Source organism: Manis javanica, chromosome X (assembly GCF_040802235.1).
Source record: "Manis javanica isolate MJ-LG chromosome X, MJ_LKY, whole genome shotgun sequence".
NCBI lineage: Eukaryota > Metazoa > Chordata > Mammalia > Pholidota > Manidae > Manis > Manis javanica.
In genome coordinates, this window is record NC_133174.1 from 122,359,004 (window position 1) to 122,378,248 (window position 19,245).

General features: G+C 39.6%; 1 long non-coding RNA gene across 1 annotated transcript in view; it reads right to left on the reverse strand.

Moving 5' to 3' along the window:
* Positions 1-2,659: 2,659 nt before the first annotated feature.
* Positions 2,660-19,245, reverse strand: part of LOC118972152 (uncharacterized) — a 182,812-nt gene continuing 166,226 nt past the window's right edge. The window contains exon 3 of the long non-coding RNA XR_012127390.1: positions 2,660-2,753. This is a non-coding gene — a long non-coding RNA (uncharacterized lncRNA). The remainder of the gene's footprint in view (positions 2,754-19,245) is intronic.

Consider the following 19,245-nt stretch of genomic DNA (forward strand, 5'->3'; position numbering starts at 1 on the left):
AAAAGCCACTGATTTAGCAGGATACTTTCTTCATGACATGCATCAGCATGTCATGCATCAGCAGGGAGGACTAAAAGCAATTCATTTTTTACCTTTGCATGTCAAAAATAGGAGAATAAGTACATTTTCTTGCCTGAGTGCTGTTAACTCTCTCTCTTTGATATGATATCATCTACAGGGACCTTGAATATCTTGAAATTCCTCAGAATCTCACCCTGGTCCACTTCATTTTAATTGGACCTGTTGAGCTAGTAATGACAAATACCCTAGATGCCTGAATAAGACACTTATATACCAAAAGACAGGAAATAAGTTCTAAAAAGGCGTGTGGCTCTGCCATATTGTGGACAGTTTTAGAGGTTCATTTGTATGCTGAAAGGTGGGACGGAAACCTCATAAAGTTTTGGGGCCTGCCATATTGGTGAAGTTTTATCAGGAGTAGAGCTGTCTTGGATATTTTAACACCTCTCTAAAATAAAGGACAAGTTGTCACACCTTGTAACTCTTACCACCAAGAAAAAGGAACAACATTTATTTGGCCCCAGTAGAAGAGTCAAAATAGACACCTAGGACTCTAGGGAAAGAACATGCAATGACAGAGAAATATTCTCTGTTTGCAAAAAATCATCTGCTATGTTATCATGCGCTAGTCAAGACTGGCACCTGACCACACGATACCATGAGACTTTGCAAAGAAAAATGTCCATCATGATACTACCATGGTGTTATCAGATTTACCATGTCATAAGTTTGGGTCGGAAAAACAGCTATCTGTTTAAACTCCTGTAAAATGAAGTAATACCCTTGGGACTAGGTGCAAGTGGGTCTAGAAGGTATGGATCAACTACATAAACGGGTGGCCCAGATACCCGTGTCAACTAATTTTGCTGCATTAACTTCTATTCTTCAACTCAGCTATGGCCTCATGAGATCTCTATAACCAACTGACAAAGGAGGAAATCACAAGGGCCTGATTCACAAATAAGTATGTTGGCACTAGCCAGAAATGGACTGCTGATGCTATACTACACCCCCACTGAAGAGGCCAAAAATGGAAGACTGAGTATAAGGAAGAGGTTTATGATAGATCTATGGGAATGGACACAAAACATACATGTATTTATGTATCTCAACTTAATACCTGCCAGATAATACACACTGCAGAGAAATGTCTTAACAACTATGTGGACAAGAGACTCATTCAGTGGATCTCAGCCCATGTCTCTCCTCAACTACCCCAGCACTTGCACAACATGCTCATGGAACAAGAGATGCTAGCTATGCATGAACTCAGCCACATGGGTTCCCCTTCAAGGAGGTTAATTCTTCTGCAACTGCTGAATATTCCAAACTTCCAGCAGTAGAAATCAACAATAAGTCCCCAGGATGGCATCATTACTCAGCTAGGTCAGCCAGACTGGCAAAAGGTCAATTACATCAGACTCCTTCCAAGCTGGGGAGAGCAGCAACTCATCTCTATCCGAATAGATAAATACTGCAGGTATGGGTTTGCTTTCTCTGCCTGCAGAATCTCCGTCATCTCCACCATGCTAGGGCTGAGAAAGCTCCTGATCCATTGACATCGAATCATGCACAGTAACACCCAAGACCAAATGGCCCATTTTACAGCAAAGAAGGTGTGACTATGGGTTCCTGAACATGAGAATTCCTGGAGTTACCATATGCCTCATCACCCAGAATCTGCAAGCCTGAATCAATGGTGGGTAGAGCTGTTGAAGAATGAGGTAAGGTACCAGTTCAGTCATAGTACCTTGAAATGTAGTATAATCACTGAAACTATAGCCAATATATTATTTTCTTGAACAGCTTAAAAACATGGGTCCAGGAACCAAAGAGCAGTAGTAGGAGTGGCTCCGACGATCATCACTCCAGATGATTATTTGTGGAACTGGTGTTTCCCTGTTCCTGAAAACCTAAGCTATGGTGGGTTTGAGATATTGATTCCAAGATTGTGGGGCACTTCCACTTGATAACACAGTAAATGTTCCAATTAACCAGAAGCAAAAACTCCCATCATGCAACTTTAGCCTCCTAATGCCAGTGGAAGAACAGGCAAAAAAAAAATTCTTATACTTACTGAGCAAATCACCTTAACTTCTGTTAGGAGTTAGGGTTGCTACTATACAGAGATGGGGATAATTGTGTTTGAAACTCAGGGGATCCATTGAAGCATCTCTTAAGCATCTATTCCCAATGACAACTGTGACTATCCAATTGCAGTAACCATGGCCCCAAAAGTGCTCAAATCTCTCCAAAGATCTGGGTCACCCCACCAAGCAAGCAACCGAAATTAGCCAAGGTACTAGCTTATTGTGAGGAATATATAAAAATTGGTGGTGACAGAGGGAGATGATTAATATATATTATGGTTCTGGGAGCAGATACAGTAGCAGGAAATGTACCTTGATGTCATAACCCTCATTATGCCTTTTCAGGAGAGTGTAACTGGCCACCAATCTGAAGAACTGCTTCCTCATCAAGGAAAGAAATGAGAAAAGCTGTTCTCACTAAAATGGAGGCTCCAAATTATAGTATGAATGGTAGATCATATTATCCTGAATTTATGCCCCTCTTCAGCTTACACAAGAGGAGTCCTTGGACAGCCAGGTCCTTGGTAACTTACCCAAAGGGGATTCCTGGCTGTTATTGCCATCACCTCGTCTCTTAATAGCACCAAGTCTCATGGCCAGTCCTGGGCTGAGATCCAGGCTCCAGTAGATCCTCCCTTATACCTGTTTCAATGAAAATGATAACAGCTTTACTAAGGTCTGATCCGATCAGGCCCATGGAAACTCTGACTTTTCTAGCCTCAAATGAAGCGCCATTCCACAGGCTGTGGGTTCTGACTTTCTGGTGCTAGCTTGAAGGGCTGAGATGACACAACCTGAAATGTTCGCTCCAGGGAATTCATCAGCTCAACCCACCATGGTTTCATAGTGCTTGTCCAGGCACATCCAATGTGAACAGCAACCAGCTGTGTTTTCTCAAGATGTAGTAATTTCTATAATGTGCTACTTGTATTTGCCTTCTCTCCTTCCTGGCCTCATCTCCTTTCTCTGCTCACTCTAACTTCTCTGTAATTGTTAGCACAAAAGCTTTGCTTTAGACTCTGTTTTCTAGTGAATTCAGGCTAAGACACACTTTTACGATCTCTTGGTCATCAGCACCAAAGCTCCAGTTTCACAGGTCACAACCTGAAGGTTGTTCCTAGACATTTCTCTCTTATTCAATCCCCATATCTACTCCCCATCACCTACCTGGCAAAATCTAAACACTGAAACATGGTGAACGATGACCTCCAAGATGCAGCTCCTGACATCTCTACAACCACTTCCATTTGGATTTTCTTCCTTGTGCGGTTTCCCCCAGCAACCATGATCTACTTGCAAGATGTTGTATGCCTCCCTCTTTACATTCTTTCATGAGCCTCCTAAGTTCATCATTCTCTGTTCACACCATTCCCCTTGCTCCCTATTTCCACCTGGTAAAAAACTACTCAATGCTCACGATGAAGTTCATGGGTCATAATGTCCTCTATGAAGCTGTACCTGACACTGCTATACTAGAGAGGTAGAATAAGAAAAAACACAGCTAACATTTATCTAGTCCTTATTCTGTGCCAGGTACTGTCCTGGGTGCTTTGCATATGATACACTTGGTGCTCACAACAATCCCATAAATTAGGTACCATTAGTATCCTCCTTTCACAGAGAAGAAAACTGAGACACAGAGAAGTTAGGTCACATAGACAGTCCAGTATTCAAATGAGTAGCTGTGTTTTTAACAGTCACTCTCCAGCTCTGCCTTTACACAAGTCTTCCTGGCCAGGCATGCTGTCCTTTCAAAGTCCTGCTTAGCACAGTGCTGACAATGCATGATTACCTTCTTTGTTCATAGGAGGGCTTCCCAAATAGACTGTTAGTAGCTACAGTTCAAGATGTTGAAATCACCACTGTGTGCCTAGCACAGAGCACAAGATCTTGTGCTGAGTAGGTACCCACTAAATATTTGCTGAATTAGTTAATTAACTAATTAATCTAGTAAAAGTCCTGAGAATGACAAGTCTTAAACCTAAGTGTGCCATTTTATGAAACACTTTCCCATGAATTACCTCTTCTAATCTTTCCAATTTTTCTGCAAAATATTGTTTCTTAACATGGTTAAACATTTGGTGAGGAGAACAGGCAATGTTGAACTCAAATAGTTTTATACAAAACTCAGTGCTTTTCCTGACTCCATATATTGGTCCATCTGGTGGTTGGTTTCTCCACGACATATGTTGAAATATTAGGAACTTTGAACTTTCTTATTCTTCTGTCCCAGGGGCTAGGTAAAACACTTACATCTGTGGAACTCTTTAGAAAGATGTGACCAGGCTTGGATAGAACTTTATTGACCCAAAGTTGTACTTTATCAGAGTAGATCCATCTCAACAAAAAATAACAATAAACAAGGCATCTTACTTAAAGAAAAGTTACAATCTTTACTGGCCAATAACTTGGATCTCCAGCATGTTAAAGGCAGTGAACAGTACCAAGCATTGCAATAGTCCTTACCTTTGATGTTCAGGACCCTTCACCTCCCTCAGCGACCCTGTATCATAGCTTTTTGATTGCCTTTGGTAATCCTCTTAGATTTGCTAACATTAAAATATATTCAAAATATGTCCTTCAGCAGTCTTTGAAGCTCACTGGAAGTATTTTTAATGTATTTTGCCACTCAGATATTTTAATAGAATGGGCCAGCATTAAAATCATTGTCACGTCTTAAATCTTCCATATAAACAAATGATCAAGCAAACATTGACTAAACTTCAAATATATACTAAGCACTATGTCTAGCACTGAGAGACACACACTAAGCTCCATGAGCGTGAGGATGCTGTTTTAACACATCATTGTATTTACATAATTTAACACAGTGCTTGACAAGTAGGACGTACTCAAAAATATTGACAAAATGTAACAAATGCATGACTCTTGCCCTTGAAAATATTGCAAAATACAGTATTTGAAACCCAAAGCTCATCATATTGTAGCTTGAGTCCTTCCATGAACTCTGTGGCCCAGCCTCACCCAGAGACATGTCACAGTAGGTTCTTCATGTGTATGCTGTAGTGAATGAAGTTGGGTGGAATGAAATGGCCGCTCTAATCCACAGGAGAGGAAGGGGAAGACCTCCAGCCAAGCACTCTATCAGCATCCTGTGCTCATCATTGCACATGACACCGAACCCCAGAAATATGACTGAGGAGGAACAATTCATTTTTATAGCTGGATGAGAGGAGAAAAAAAGCTTGGTGGTGAATGGAAGGTAGAGAGGTGGCAGCCAATGTTTTCTAAGGGAACGACTGGTTCCCACCTTGGTGACTCTGTCCCAGGAAGTTGAGGGTACATTGACTCACAGGCAGGGGTCTCAGCAGCCTATTCTCTGTTGCAAAGGCACATCTCTGGGCTGGAGTTGGGCTAAGAAAGTGACTTATTGCCAGGAGTTTAGGCCATCTGAACTCACAGAACAGAGTCCAGGGAAGTCCCTGCCATATCCTTCCAATGGCAATGATAAGCATTTGGGGTGGAGGTGAGGAATTGGGCTGCTAGATACACCATATGAAAGCAAAAGGATTCCTATCTGCAAATGGCAAGATTGAGAGTACATGAGGTCCTGGTCTTGAAATAGAAAAGGTATGTTGTATAGGGGACTTGTTCCATGTCCTACCTATTCATATGCTTCAACAAGACAAGGAGACATTGCACATTTTATCCATTCATTCACTAGCCATAAAAAGGAATGAAGTATTGATACATGCCACTACAATGATGAACTTAGAAAACATCATGCTAAGTGTAAGACGTCACACACACAATGCCACATACCATGTGGTTCCATATGAAATGTCCAAAATAGGCAAATCCATAGAGAAAGAAAGCAGATTAATAGTTGTCAGGAGTTGGAGGTAGTGGTGGAGAATTGGAAATGAGTACTTTAAATAGATACGGAGTTTCCTTATGGGATGATGAAAAGTTCTAGAATTAGATAGTGGTGATTGTTGCAAAGCTTTGTGAATATGTTAAAAACTACTGAACTGTGCACTCTTAAAAAATTAACTTTATCCTATGTGAATTATTTTTCAATTTTTAAAAAGACAAATAAGAAAATGCCAGACAGATACAAGAAGGAAATTTCAGGTCGCCCTGAACTTTCTACACAATGCGGTGGGGCAGGTCAGCCTTTCAGGAACCCCAGGGCCTGTGACTGGTCATTACCAAACAGCATTGTTCACCTGAGTGAGCATGGGATCTCCGGAGGAGGCTTGGCCAGGGCCCCCAGGGCAGCATTTTCTTCATGGTCTCTGAACCTGTGCTTCCAAGGTCAAATATTTATATCATAGGAGAAGTTTTTCTACCTGCGGTGAAGGGATACACTTCTACTTCCTTTCATGTGTTCCCAGAAAATACTGAGAAACAAGTAATACACTGTCAGGTCCATCTCACCTCAAAGCATAACCGACACCACCACCAAAACAAAGAAGGCTGTGTAGAGAACCAGAATCAAAACGCATTGCACACATGCTGGACACAGTTGAAGAAGCCGGGAACAGTCCCTAGTCAGAATCTAGGAGCTCTAAATGGGGAGTGCCAAGTAACACCCATAATCATTGAGGCCTCACTGTGAGGGTCCCAGTTGACAAACTAAGATACCTAATATATACTGAGTACTCAATATGTGCCAGGTATTGTTACAAATGTTTCACAAATACTGATTCATTTCATTCCCATAACCGCGTGAGCTAGGTACTACTACAATTCTCATTGTCTACACAGCGACACAGGCACCGAGAGGCTCAGTAACGACCTCTAAGTCACACAGCTACTAAGATGTGGCCCATGATCTTAGCCCCGCCCACAGTATCCTAGTTGGCTGCGTTATGCTGAGGTCAAAAGAGAACCTGGGCCGCCAGCCCCCACCAGGTGGGAAGGGAGGCAGCAGGAATGAGGGGCAGGGACCGGCAGGGACAGCCGGTCAGCTATGGTCGCAGCACCTACCCTGTCCGATTTGGTGTTTGGTGGGTGGAAACATTCATTCGCACCGCGCGATCAGGGAGGGGAGAGGATTGCAAAGGGAGACCGTCCCAGGGCCGAGCAGGGAGTGGTTTGCAGCCTTCGTTCACCGGGTGTGTGTGACACGGGAGGGGAAGAGAGCGGGGCGCGGGTTTGTCCTGAGCCCTACGTGCTGCTGCCGGGCGAGGACTAACTTAGCCTTGCAAAGGTGTCAGCGCGGCCCCGGACGAGGTCAGGCGGCTTGCCCGGTCTCGGTCGGCCTCTAGCGGTCACTGGGGCTATATGACAACCGGCTCAGAGGGTGGGAGTGAAACTGCAAGTTGGGGATAAGGGTAATAGAGAGGGGCTGCTTAACCTGGGGATTTAGGGGAAGGGCAGGGAGGTTCTGTGAGAACGAAACCCCTTGAGTCATATGTGAAGGCGATTTTGGTGCATTTGCACGCAGCTGTCAGCACGTGGGGTTTGTGACACACACAATTTAACACCCACAGCTGGAAGGTCAGGAAGTGGTGTCCCAGAGAGGCCGGCTCCGGGCTGGGGGGCGCATCCCCTGGGTCATAACCAGGGTGCAGAGGCTGCAGGCCGGGCCCAGCACCGCTCTCTGCTCACCAAGGCACCACCCTGCGGGACCCCCACCCATGGAGCTTCTTGGTGGCTGCAGGCCCTTGGTATTCAGACGACAGGGGCACACCCTCCCTGACTCTTGCCTACCGGACCCCCTCACCTTCTCTTGGCCATCAGGGCCTGGCTTGGAGATCCGCGGAGCCTTTCTTAGGCTGGGCAGCCCGGGCCTCTCTCAGGCCCACCTGGTGCCCCGATGCTCCCCTTCCCTCCTCTCCCTGTAGCTGCCACCTCCTACTCCACCCTTGGGTTCTGTCCCCACACCCGAGGAGCAGGGCTGCAGAGGGGGCCCAGCCACCCCAGCTCCTCCCTTCCTGGGCCCCAGATGGCTGGCATCCCGACCATCCAGCTTGAAGGGTGTCACTCTGCATCAGACTGGGAAACAGTCAGGGCACACAGGCAGTGCCAACACATGCAGGGGCCACAGACAGCAAAGGAGCCTCCAGAGGCCTCCCAGTCACCACTGCTGCATCCAGGGTTCTCCTCCCTGACTCAGTGCCGACACTAGAGGCCCGCTTGGGCTCCTCCTCTGCTTCCTTCTCTGAGGTTGGCTCACCACACTTTCCTGCTTTTGTAGGGGCCTTGAGGGACACTCTTGTGACTCCAGCTCCATCCCTCACTTTAAGAAGGAAGGACTCCCCTGATCTGCTGAGGCTCTTCCCTAATTCCAGAGCCTTTTAACCATTTTTTTCTTCCGCTTCACTTAAACCTGACTTATTCATACCTAAATGTAGACGATTCTACCTGCACTGTGAGCCAACCTCACACAGGGTTGTACAGAAACCTGGGAAACCTCAGCTTCTTGGTACAACTGTTCTCAGATGAAATTAACTGCCCCCTACTGGACAAAATTGATAGCATAAGATGTAGTTTTAAGAGTAGAAGTTCTAGTTCATCTTTCTCAGAATTGCTAGTATGAGCAAAACCAACTCCAAGCCACCCAAATGCCATGTTTGTCTGGATACTATTTGTGGGTCTAGGGCCAATCCAGCTAAAAGTGCATGACTTAGAGCATCAAGGTTGAGATGAAAGACTTTAGGACTTTGAAGGAACAAGGCATCTTCACAACACACCTAGAACCAATGTAACCAACTAGACAAGTATGAAACCATATGAAAAGCCATATGAAACAGCAGGTCTGACATTAGCTCAGCTGAATGAGGAGAGGCTATAAACCCATAAAATGGAATGTTCCAGTCAGAAGGCAGAAAGTTCACAAAATAAGCAGGTGCAAGGAACTGGTCAGAATGAATGAGAACAAGACTGTAAACCCTACAAAGGAGTCAGAGGTCTGTTTTTATGTGATAACAACTACCCAGTGTTGAGAAATGTTGAAAGTAACCACTAAAAATAAGACTCAGAAATTTATTTCCTATGATTCAATTTGGTTAATGCTTTAAGAGCACTTTTCTTAGTGTATTTTTAAAAACGCCAAAAGGTCTTCCTCATGGAGAACAAAATTACAAAACAAATTTGTAGAAATTTTAAGGCATCTTTTCCCCCAGAAAGTGACTACTTTCAAGAAAAACAAGACATGATTTTTCTTACTTAGGAAAATTCATCCTTTGATTAAAACCCAGCCACCATTTTTAGCTTCAATCAAGGCCTTGGTTACTATACTCAGTAGTTCTCAACAGAGGAATGCGGTAGGATAGTTCAGGGACATATCAAAAACACTTGTGAAACTTAAAAAATACACATGCCCAGCCCACTTGCACCCACCATCCCTGGAAGGGTGGGAAGGAGGAAATGATGGAAGTAGTTACACTTAAAAAAGAAACAAAAACAAAAAACCCTTCCCAGGTGATTAAACATATATGCACAAATACATTTCTCCATTGGAGAAATGCTGAACTATGATGAGTAGCTGCAAGTTAAATTTAGTAAATGATAATTCTACATTGAAGAAAAAGAAAGAAAAGAAATAGGAACATAAAGACAAGTATCTAACATTTACCTGTACTTATTTGAAAATGTAATTACAAAAGTATATATGCTATAAAGGACGTGTGAAGAAAAATTCGTTTCTCCATTCCTTTGAAGAGTTGAGCATCATGCAATTGAAATGGAAATGGTCAGTCATGGCTTGCTTTTACAGAAGTGCAGTCTTTTACACTGTGACTTATTTTTCTCACTTACTACTTGAAGGACATCCATCCAAGTCAACTGAGATATATATAATTGTTTTTAATAGTTGCATAATAATTGATAGTGGGCATGTATCACACCTTATTCAGCTATTCCTTTCCTTTCTAGATGAACCTTCAGTTTCATTTCAGTTTTTTGACAGCCCAAATAAAGCTGAAATAAACTTTTTGTACTTCTATCTTTGTGCATTAGTGTTTTTATTCCCAAAGGATTGATTTCCCCAAAGTGAGTTAGCTGAGTAAAAGAATATGCATATTTTTTACTATTACCAGACATTACCATAACTATTTCATAAAAAGCTTTTAGCAGTTTACCCCCCACACTTACACCACAATGTGTGTGAATGGCTCTCCCCATTTTTACCACCAAGGGATATTTTGTTTCTTTCACCAGTTGCTTCATTTTGTATCTCCCTCACTAATAATGAAGCTAAGAATCTTTTTCTGTTTATTGGGCACCTGTATTTTCTCTTCTGGGAATTGCCTGTTCAATTTGCATTTTTCTATTGGTTCATTTGCTTTACTCTGATCAAGATATATTGACCTTTGTGTGACATATATAGATATATTTCAGCTAACTGTTTCTCTTTTCATTTTGCCTTCAGTGATTTTTGATGTACAAAATTTGTTAATTATAATGGAATTGGATGTTCCAATGTTTTCATGACGTGATTTCTGGGTCACCTGTCTTATGAAGGTCTTTCTTATACAAGGAAATGTGAGATAGCATCCCCAATTTTCTTCTAACATTCTATTGTTTTATGTAAGGCATTAATCCATCACTATATTATGTTTATACAAAATTGAGGAAAGAGGCTGGCTTAGTTTTATTTCATGAATATCCAATTATCCTACCATCATTTACAAATAAATCAGCTGTTGCTGACAGACAAAAAAACACCTCTTTTGTCATATATTAACCCATATATCCTTCGATCCATATCTGAAATTTCTATTTGTTCCCACTCATCTATTTGGCTATTGTTTTTTGTTACATTGTATGGGCCATCAAGAGCTAGAATAGTATGTAAAGAGCCATACTTACTCACTTTCAAAGAGTGGCATATTTTCTGAAAGATTATGACTCACTGTGGTCCCTTTTGCTTCAGATAAGATGACTTAATAATTTTAATTGCTGTTTAAATCTTAGGTGCTAACAAGAATTTGATTCAAACTTGATTCTACAAAATAATGCATAATAAAGAAAATACAGTATCTATACTTAGAGTGAACATCCAAAGTGAATGGTCAAGCAATTTTATCACTTTGTTATGTGTATTAAGTTATCTCTGGCATATGATTTAAATTCACTGGTCTTGATGTGTTAGAGTAACTTATTTTTAAATTGTGGTAAAATACACATGTTATCTTATGTATTAAGTTATCTCCTGAACATGACTTAAATTCACTGGTCTTGATGTGTAAGAGTAACTTATTTTTAAATTATGGTAAAATGCACATGAGTTAAAGTTTACCAACTTAACCACTTTAAGTGTATAGTTCAGTAGTGTTAAGTATATTCACACTGATGTGCAACCAATCTCCAGAACTTTTCCATGTCCATTAATAAACAACTCACCATCTCTCCACCCCCGAGCCCCTGGCAACCACCATTCTACTTTCTGTTTCCATGAATTTGACTACTCTATAGTTAACTCGTAATTACAATCATATGATATTTGTCTTTCAGTGACAGACTTATTTTACCCAGCACAATGTCTACAAGGTTCATCCATGTGCTAGCAACTGTCAAAATTTCCTTCCTTTTTAAGTCCAAGTAATATTCCATTACATGTATATACCACATTTTGCATATCCATTCATAGATGGACATTTGGGTTGCTTCCACCTTTAGCTATTGCAAATAATGCTGCTATGAGCATGGGTATACAAATACCTCTTTGAGACCCTTTTGATATGCAAAGGATCATATCTTCTGGATACATACCCAGGAGTGGAATTGCTGGATCTTAACAGTAACTCTATTTTTAATTTTTTGAGGAACCACTATACTGTTTTCTAGAGTGGTTGAACCATTTTACATCCCCAACAAGAGTGCATAAGGATTCCAGTTTCTCCACATCCTTGCCAATATTTATTTCCTATTTTTGATAGGAACCATCCTAGTGGGTATGAAGTGATATTTCCTTGTTTTTGATTTGCATTTCCTAATAATTAGTGATGTTGCACATCTTCTCATACGCTTTTTGGTCACTTGTATATCTTCTTTAGAAATGTCTAGTCAAATATCTTGCCCATTTTTTAATTGGGTTGCTTGTTTTCTTGTTGAGTTTAAGAGTTCTATGTATATTCTGGATATTAATGCCTTTTCAAATGTATGGTTTGCAAATATTTTCGCCCATTCTGTAAGTTGCTTTTTCATTCTATTGATTGTGTCCTTTGATGCACAGAAGTTTTAAACTTCAATGTAGTACAATTTATCTATTTTTACTTTTGTTACTATGCTTTTGGTGTTACATCCAAGAAATCTTTGCCAAATCCTAATGTCCTGATGATTTTTCCTCCATTTTCTTTTAAGAGTTGTATAGTTTTAGTTCTTACATTTAGACCTTTGATCCATTTTGAGTTTTTATATATGGCATAAGGTAAAGATCCAAATTTATTCTTTTGCATGTGGATATCCAGTTCTCTCAACATCATTTGTTAAAAGGATGGTTCTTTCACATTGAACAGTCTTGGCATCTTTGTCAAAAATCGTATCACCATATACATAAGGGTTTATTTCTGTGCTGTTTATTCTATTCTACATTTTCTGTCTTTATGCCAATACTACTGTTTTGATGATTGTAGCTTTATAATAAGTTTTAAAATCAGGGAGCATGAAACCTCTAAATTTGTTATCATTTTCAAGATTTTTTTTTTTGGCTTTTCAGGGTCCCTTGAGATTCCATATAAATTTTTAGAATGGATTTTTCTGCTTTTGCAAAAACTGTTGGAATTTTGATAGGGATTGCACAGAATCCGTATATTGATTTAGGTGACATTGATGTCTTAACAATATTAAGTCTTCCAATCTAGGAACAGAAGATGTCTTTCCATTAATTTAGATCTTCATTTCTTTGAGCAGCATTTTGTAGTTTTCAGTTTATAAGTTTTTTGCCTCCTTGGTTAGGTTTCTAACTTCATTCTTTTGCATGTGGATATCCAGTTGTCCTAGAATCATGTATTGAAATACTATTCTTTCCACAAGGAATTGCCTTGGCATCCTTGTCAAAAAGTAATCCACCATAAATATAGGGGTTTATTTCCAGACTCTATATTCTATTCCACTGATCTCTTATATGTCTGTATGTATGCTAATAATATTCCACTCTCTTGAATAATGTAGCTTTGTAGTACACTTTCAAATTGGATGTGTGAATCCTCCAACTTTGTTCTTCTTTTTAAAAACTTTTGCCTATTTAGGGTACCTTTCATTGCCATATGAATTTTAGGATGTTTGTTCATTTCCACACAAAACCAGTTGGGGTTTTAATAGGGATCACTAGAATCAGAATCATGAAGATTAATATGGAGAATACTGCCATCTTAACAGTATTAAAGCCTCCAACCCATGAATATGGGATGACTTTCCATTAATTTAGGTCTCCTTTTAATATCTTTCAATAAGGTTTTGCAGTTTTCAACGTACAAGTGCTGCATTCTTTTACTAAATTTATAACTATGTAATTTAACTTTCTAAGCTATCATGAAAGGAATTGCTTTCTTAACCTCATTTTGAGAATGTCATAGCTAGTGTATAGAATTCAAAATAATTTTGTATATTAAGTATATATCTTGCTATTTTATAGAACTGGTCTATTAAAGCAATAGACTTTTTAGTGGATTCCCTGAGATTTTCTTTATACATGATCACACCATCTACAAATAGAGAAAAATTTAGTTCTTCCTTTCCAATTTAGATGGCTTATATTTCTTTTTCTTGCCTGGTTACAACTTGCAATTCAATGTTAAATAAAAGTGGAGAGAGTAAAATCCTTGTCTTTTTCCTGATTTTAGGGGGGAAAATATTCAGTGTTTCAGCAATAAGTATGTTACCAGTGGGTTTTCCATAGATGCCCCTGTTATCAAGCTAAGGAAGTTTCCTTGTATTTCTAGTTGTTGAATGATTCTATAATGAAAGGATGCTGGATTTTATCAAACACTTCTGCATCTATTGAAATGATGATGTGTTTTTGTAGTTTACTCTGTAATTTTTTTATCCTATATTTATACAGCATATTAATTACACTGATTCATTTTTGTATGTTAAGCCAAACTTGTATTCCTGAGATACATCCCACTTCTTGGTAATGGTGTATTAGCTCTTTTTAATATGTGGCTGGATCTGTTTACTAGTACTTTGTTGAGTATTTTCAAGATTTTCTCCTTCTCTTTGTCTTTCAACATTTTGACTGTGATCTGTGGATCTCTATGTTTTTTCTACTAGGAATTCATTGACCTTCTTGGTATGTAAAGTTTTTCATCAAGCTTAGGAAGTTTTCAATCATTATCTTATGTTTTTTCTACTCCTTTCTCTCCTCTCCTTCTGGTACTTTTTTATGTATATGTTGGTGCACTTTGGATTGCATAACCCCTATTGATCTATCTTTAAGTTTTCCAATTCCTTCTCTGCCATCTCAGATCTATTGTTGAGTTAGTCTAAAGAATATTTAATTTCCATGATTGTACTTTTTGGCTCAAGTTTCCTTTAGGGTCTTTTTTATAAGTTCTCTTTATTGATATTCTCTATGATGAGACATTGTCATCATATCTTCTTTTAATTCTTTAAACATCATTTTCTTTAGGTCTTTTAACAGATTCGTAATACCTGCTGTGAAGTTTTTGCCTACTATGTCCAACATCTGGGCCCATACAAAGACAATTTCTCATGCCTGATTTTTTCCCTATACATGGATTACACTGTTCTGTTTGGTTGTCTTGTAATTTTTGTTGAACACTGGACATTTTAGTTACTATTTTTAGCAATTCTGGATACTGATCCCCCTACACACACTGGGGTGGGGCTAATTGTTGTTGTTTACTTTTAACTTTGTTTGGTGCCTTGGTTAGACTAGTTCAATGAAGTCTATTCCTCCAGCAATGTACAGCCTGTGACATCGTTCCTCCAAAGGTTTAGTCTTGGACATGCACTGTCACCCTAAGACAGCAGTTTTAGCTAGGCTCTCTTTGTCAGTCTCTCTCACTTCTCTCTGTAAAGCTGTCTGTCTCTGCTGGTATCACACATAGTAATTACCAGCTAATTGCCCTCTGATCTAGGATTTTCAATGATTCCCTGGGGCATAAATTACCAAACAGTTTAATCCCTTTAATTTCTGGCTTCCTTTCAGGGCTAGGTTGTGAAGAAAGACTGAAGTTTTTTTCTGATCCCAGGAGAGTTCTTCTTAGCTCTCTTTTCCTGGTTCTTTCTGGCAAATTAGCTGTCTCTTAATCAAGAAGAGATGCCAGCCTACTTTTAATTGCTTGCCACCAAAATCTACATTGTTTTTGACACTATTTTTAGGTGTGATATTTCCCTACACTGTTCCAAATAAAGCCAGTCAACTTAGGAAGAGCTTTGGAAGTCTCTATTACAACCCACCTTTCCCCCTGGCTAAAATCTCTGAGCCACTGCTCCAGAGCTGGCAGTGGAAATTAGGCCCACTTCTCTTGGAGTGACCCTCTACTTTACAAGCAGGGTGCTGGGTTGGGGCAGCAGCCTGTGATCAGTTTGTCATGGAACCTCAAATACTACGAGGGAGCTGCAGCAATGGTGATCAGAACCCCAGTATATTCAGCCTGCCATACCTTGGATCAGGGCTTGCTTGGTGGAAAAGAAGAGCATCCGGACATCTGAGCTGCACCTGCCTGGAATTGAGCCTCTGTAACTTAAAGCTAAGACAGATGAGAATGCCTCCAGCCTTTCCTCCCAGAGATACCACAGACCTAGATAGCCATCTGAAAGGATGACTGATCTTAGCTGGGGTCTTTTTGACTGTTTCTTTCCAAGTTCTCCCTGTTAAGCTTCTGGCTAATCTGCCTCTATTGGTCTCACACCAAGCTGTTAGCCTCCACTAATTGCTAGCTGATTGTTCTTTTTTTTTTTTACAATGCTCTCAGCATAAATTGTTCCACTATGTGATCCAATAAGTCAACTGCTTTGCAGTGATAATTTTTGAGGAGTCTTTGAGACTTGCTCCAACTCTAGTCTCTTTTTAGCTTTCTTTATACCTATTAATTTGATTGCAATTTTATTTTTATGATTTTATTATATAATTATGTTCTGGTATCTGCAATATCAAGTCTACTTTTATATTTCCCTTGCCTGTCTTTCAAAAATATTCTCTTATCAACTTTAAAGACACATTATTAATAAATATTCTGTTGGGATTTTAACTAGAATTTCAATAAATTTGTATGTTAGTTTTAGAAGATTGACATTTTTATTAAATAACACCCTATGCAAGAATATATATTTGCATTTGTTCAAATATGAAATCCATGAATATTATCCTACATTTTTCATTGTGCAAATGTCAGAGGCTGAGATGAGGTGGAGAAAGCTGAGTTGCCAAGTGTTGGAGTAATCAATTAAGACAACAAGGCGGCAAAAAAATGAAAGTAACAATTCACTTTATTCACTCACTACAATTGTGTAAGCAAGAGGAGAAAGCTCTGGCTCCCCCACTGTCCAATTTTTTCCACAGAATAGAACTGGGAAAGGGTCAGAGATCAGTGCAGACAGGGGGAATCCTTATGGACCCAGGGGTCAGGGGAGACAAAGAGGGGTAGGAGTGTCAAAGTACTGAGCACTGAGTCAGAATGGAGAACAATATCTTCAAGGCCACCTGATAGGACACATCTTGGCAAGGGCTCCTCCAAGACTTCAACCAAGGGCCCCTTATAGAGAGGCTTCTGAATGCAGACACCTGGGCTAGGAATGCATGAAAGTGTGAGTATGGCTGGCCAAGAAAGCCTGAGACCTTGAAAGCAATTCCTTTTACAGACTGCAATGAACTTGTGTAGCAAGTCTGGTAAGAAGGCAGCTTTCCTGCAAGAAGCCTACCAGATAAAGCCTTTGTAATTACCTATGGTTGAGCTTAAAAGACCACACATAGGATTTTTGCCAAGAACTGGACTCCTCAATGGGTCCTTTGCCTTTCCTGATAACACCATTCCTAAGTATTTTGTGATTTATGACTACAAATAATCTATTTTCTATTTTCATTTCTAGGTGATTATTTATACTGTACAAAAAAAATGCTGTTGAGACTTGTATTTCAAATGATATCCAGTCACATACAAATTCACTGTACCACAATTATTTATGGAAAACCTAAAATGTGCCATGCACTATTATACTCTAGGGCTGGGGATTCTACAGTAAACTAAACAAAATCTCTGCTCTTAATGGGGAGAATAGATTTTCTCCAGTCTTTTGGATTTTTAAATATACAATATCAACAAATAAAGTTTTGCTTACTCCTTTCCAAACTTATTTCCATTATTTCATTGACTACTATATTCATTTGTTCCTCTGAGACAATGTTAATGGTAAAAGCAGATATATCTGTCTTGTTAAACTGTTTTACCTTTTCATCATTTGCATTAACATTATCGTTAGGTTTCAATAACATTCTATATTACATTTTTTTTTTGAGAGGGCATCTCTCATATTTATTGATCAAATGGTTGTTAACAACAATAAAATTCTGTATAGGGGAGTCAATGCTCAATGCACAATCATTAATTCATCTCAAGCCTAATTCTCGTCAGTCTCCAATCTTCTGAAGCATAATGAACAAGTTCTTACATGGTGAACAAATTCTTACATAGTGAATAAGTTCTTACATGGTGAACAGTACAAGGGCAGTCATCACAGAAACTTTCGGTTTTGATCACGCATTATGAACTGTAAGCAATCAGGTCAAATATGAAAATTCATTTGATTTTTATACTTGATTTATATGTGGATCCCACATTTCTCCCTTTATTATTATTATTATTATTATTTTTAATAAAATGCTGAAGTGGTAGGTAGATGGAAGATAAAGGTAGAAAACATAGTTTAGTGCTGTAAGAGAGCAAATGTAGATGATCAGGTGTGTGCCTGTAGACTATGTGTTAATCCAAGCTAGACAAGGGCAATAAAACATCCATGGATGCAGAAGATTTCTCTCAAAACAGGGGGGGGGGGTGAGGTTCTAAGCTTCACCACTGTTGATCCCCAATTTCTCACCTGATGGCCCCCCTGCGACTGTGCCTGTCTTAGGTTGTTCCTCCCTTGAAGAATCTTACCCATCTCTGGCTAACCAGTCATCTTCTGGGGCCATACAGGGAGATGTGAAGTTGGTAACTGAGAGAGAAGCCATATTGTTTAAAAAGGTTAGCTTTTTACTTTTTTGCAGATTTATGCCCTGTGGCTTCTATGCCCAGCATTTGTCTTGAGGTATCTTTACCACTTGGAGGAATTATGATACTCAGTAAATTCGATATGAGGCACGAATTCTATTTAAGGGTTGTAATTAGGAAGGAAGAAGAAATGCTATAGAGATAGCAGATGGAAGAAAACATGGGAGGATTGATTATTTCTTTGACATATCTCCGTGTAGAGTAACTTAAGCGTGTATAGGTTTTAAACTACTAACTAAATTGCGCACACATATTAACATAATAGGAATACAGTTACATAAACAAAGCAGATCTATAATTACCAGCCATCTCCAGTGAAGCCAAGAAAACCAGTTAGGAACCCTAGGCATTTGTGAAAATTTGTATATGATATGATGGATATTGTCCAACTGTACTTGAACAGTCTGAGAGAAATCAGACAAATTAAAGCAACCCATTTCTGGGATCTGTTCACATCCCATATGTTCTTTTAACCGCAGACAGTCTATAGTTGTAAGATTCTGGAGCGCTACAACTTGCACTTCTCCTAATTCTTGGTTGAGTTCCAACAGTACAGATCCAGTCAAATTTGTTGTTTTACGGTATGCATGGGCCAGCTTAGATATCTCCTTCTTCATTCCAATGGCAAGTCCAGGAAATAGTGGGATGGATGCAGCTACAACTGCAGCATTGCCTGAAACTTTGTGGAGGTTTTTTGATGATCATCTTCTGGTATGAGTCTTCCAGAGAGCGCTGATGTTGGAAGCTCTTCTTCATATCGTATCTTAGTTCATTTTCTGGGTAGCCAAATTAGGCTTTGATCTTCTGTATAAAAACAAACAGACCCTTTGCCCACACTTTGATATGCCCTTTATACCATTGTGTAGAACTCATTAGAGGTCACCACACAGGAAGTGCTTTTTTTTTTTTTATTAAGAGAAAGGAATATTATCAAAAAAGTGTACCTCCATAGTCGATCATCTGACACCCTTTAAGTGATCAAAATT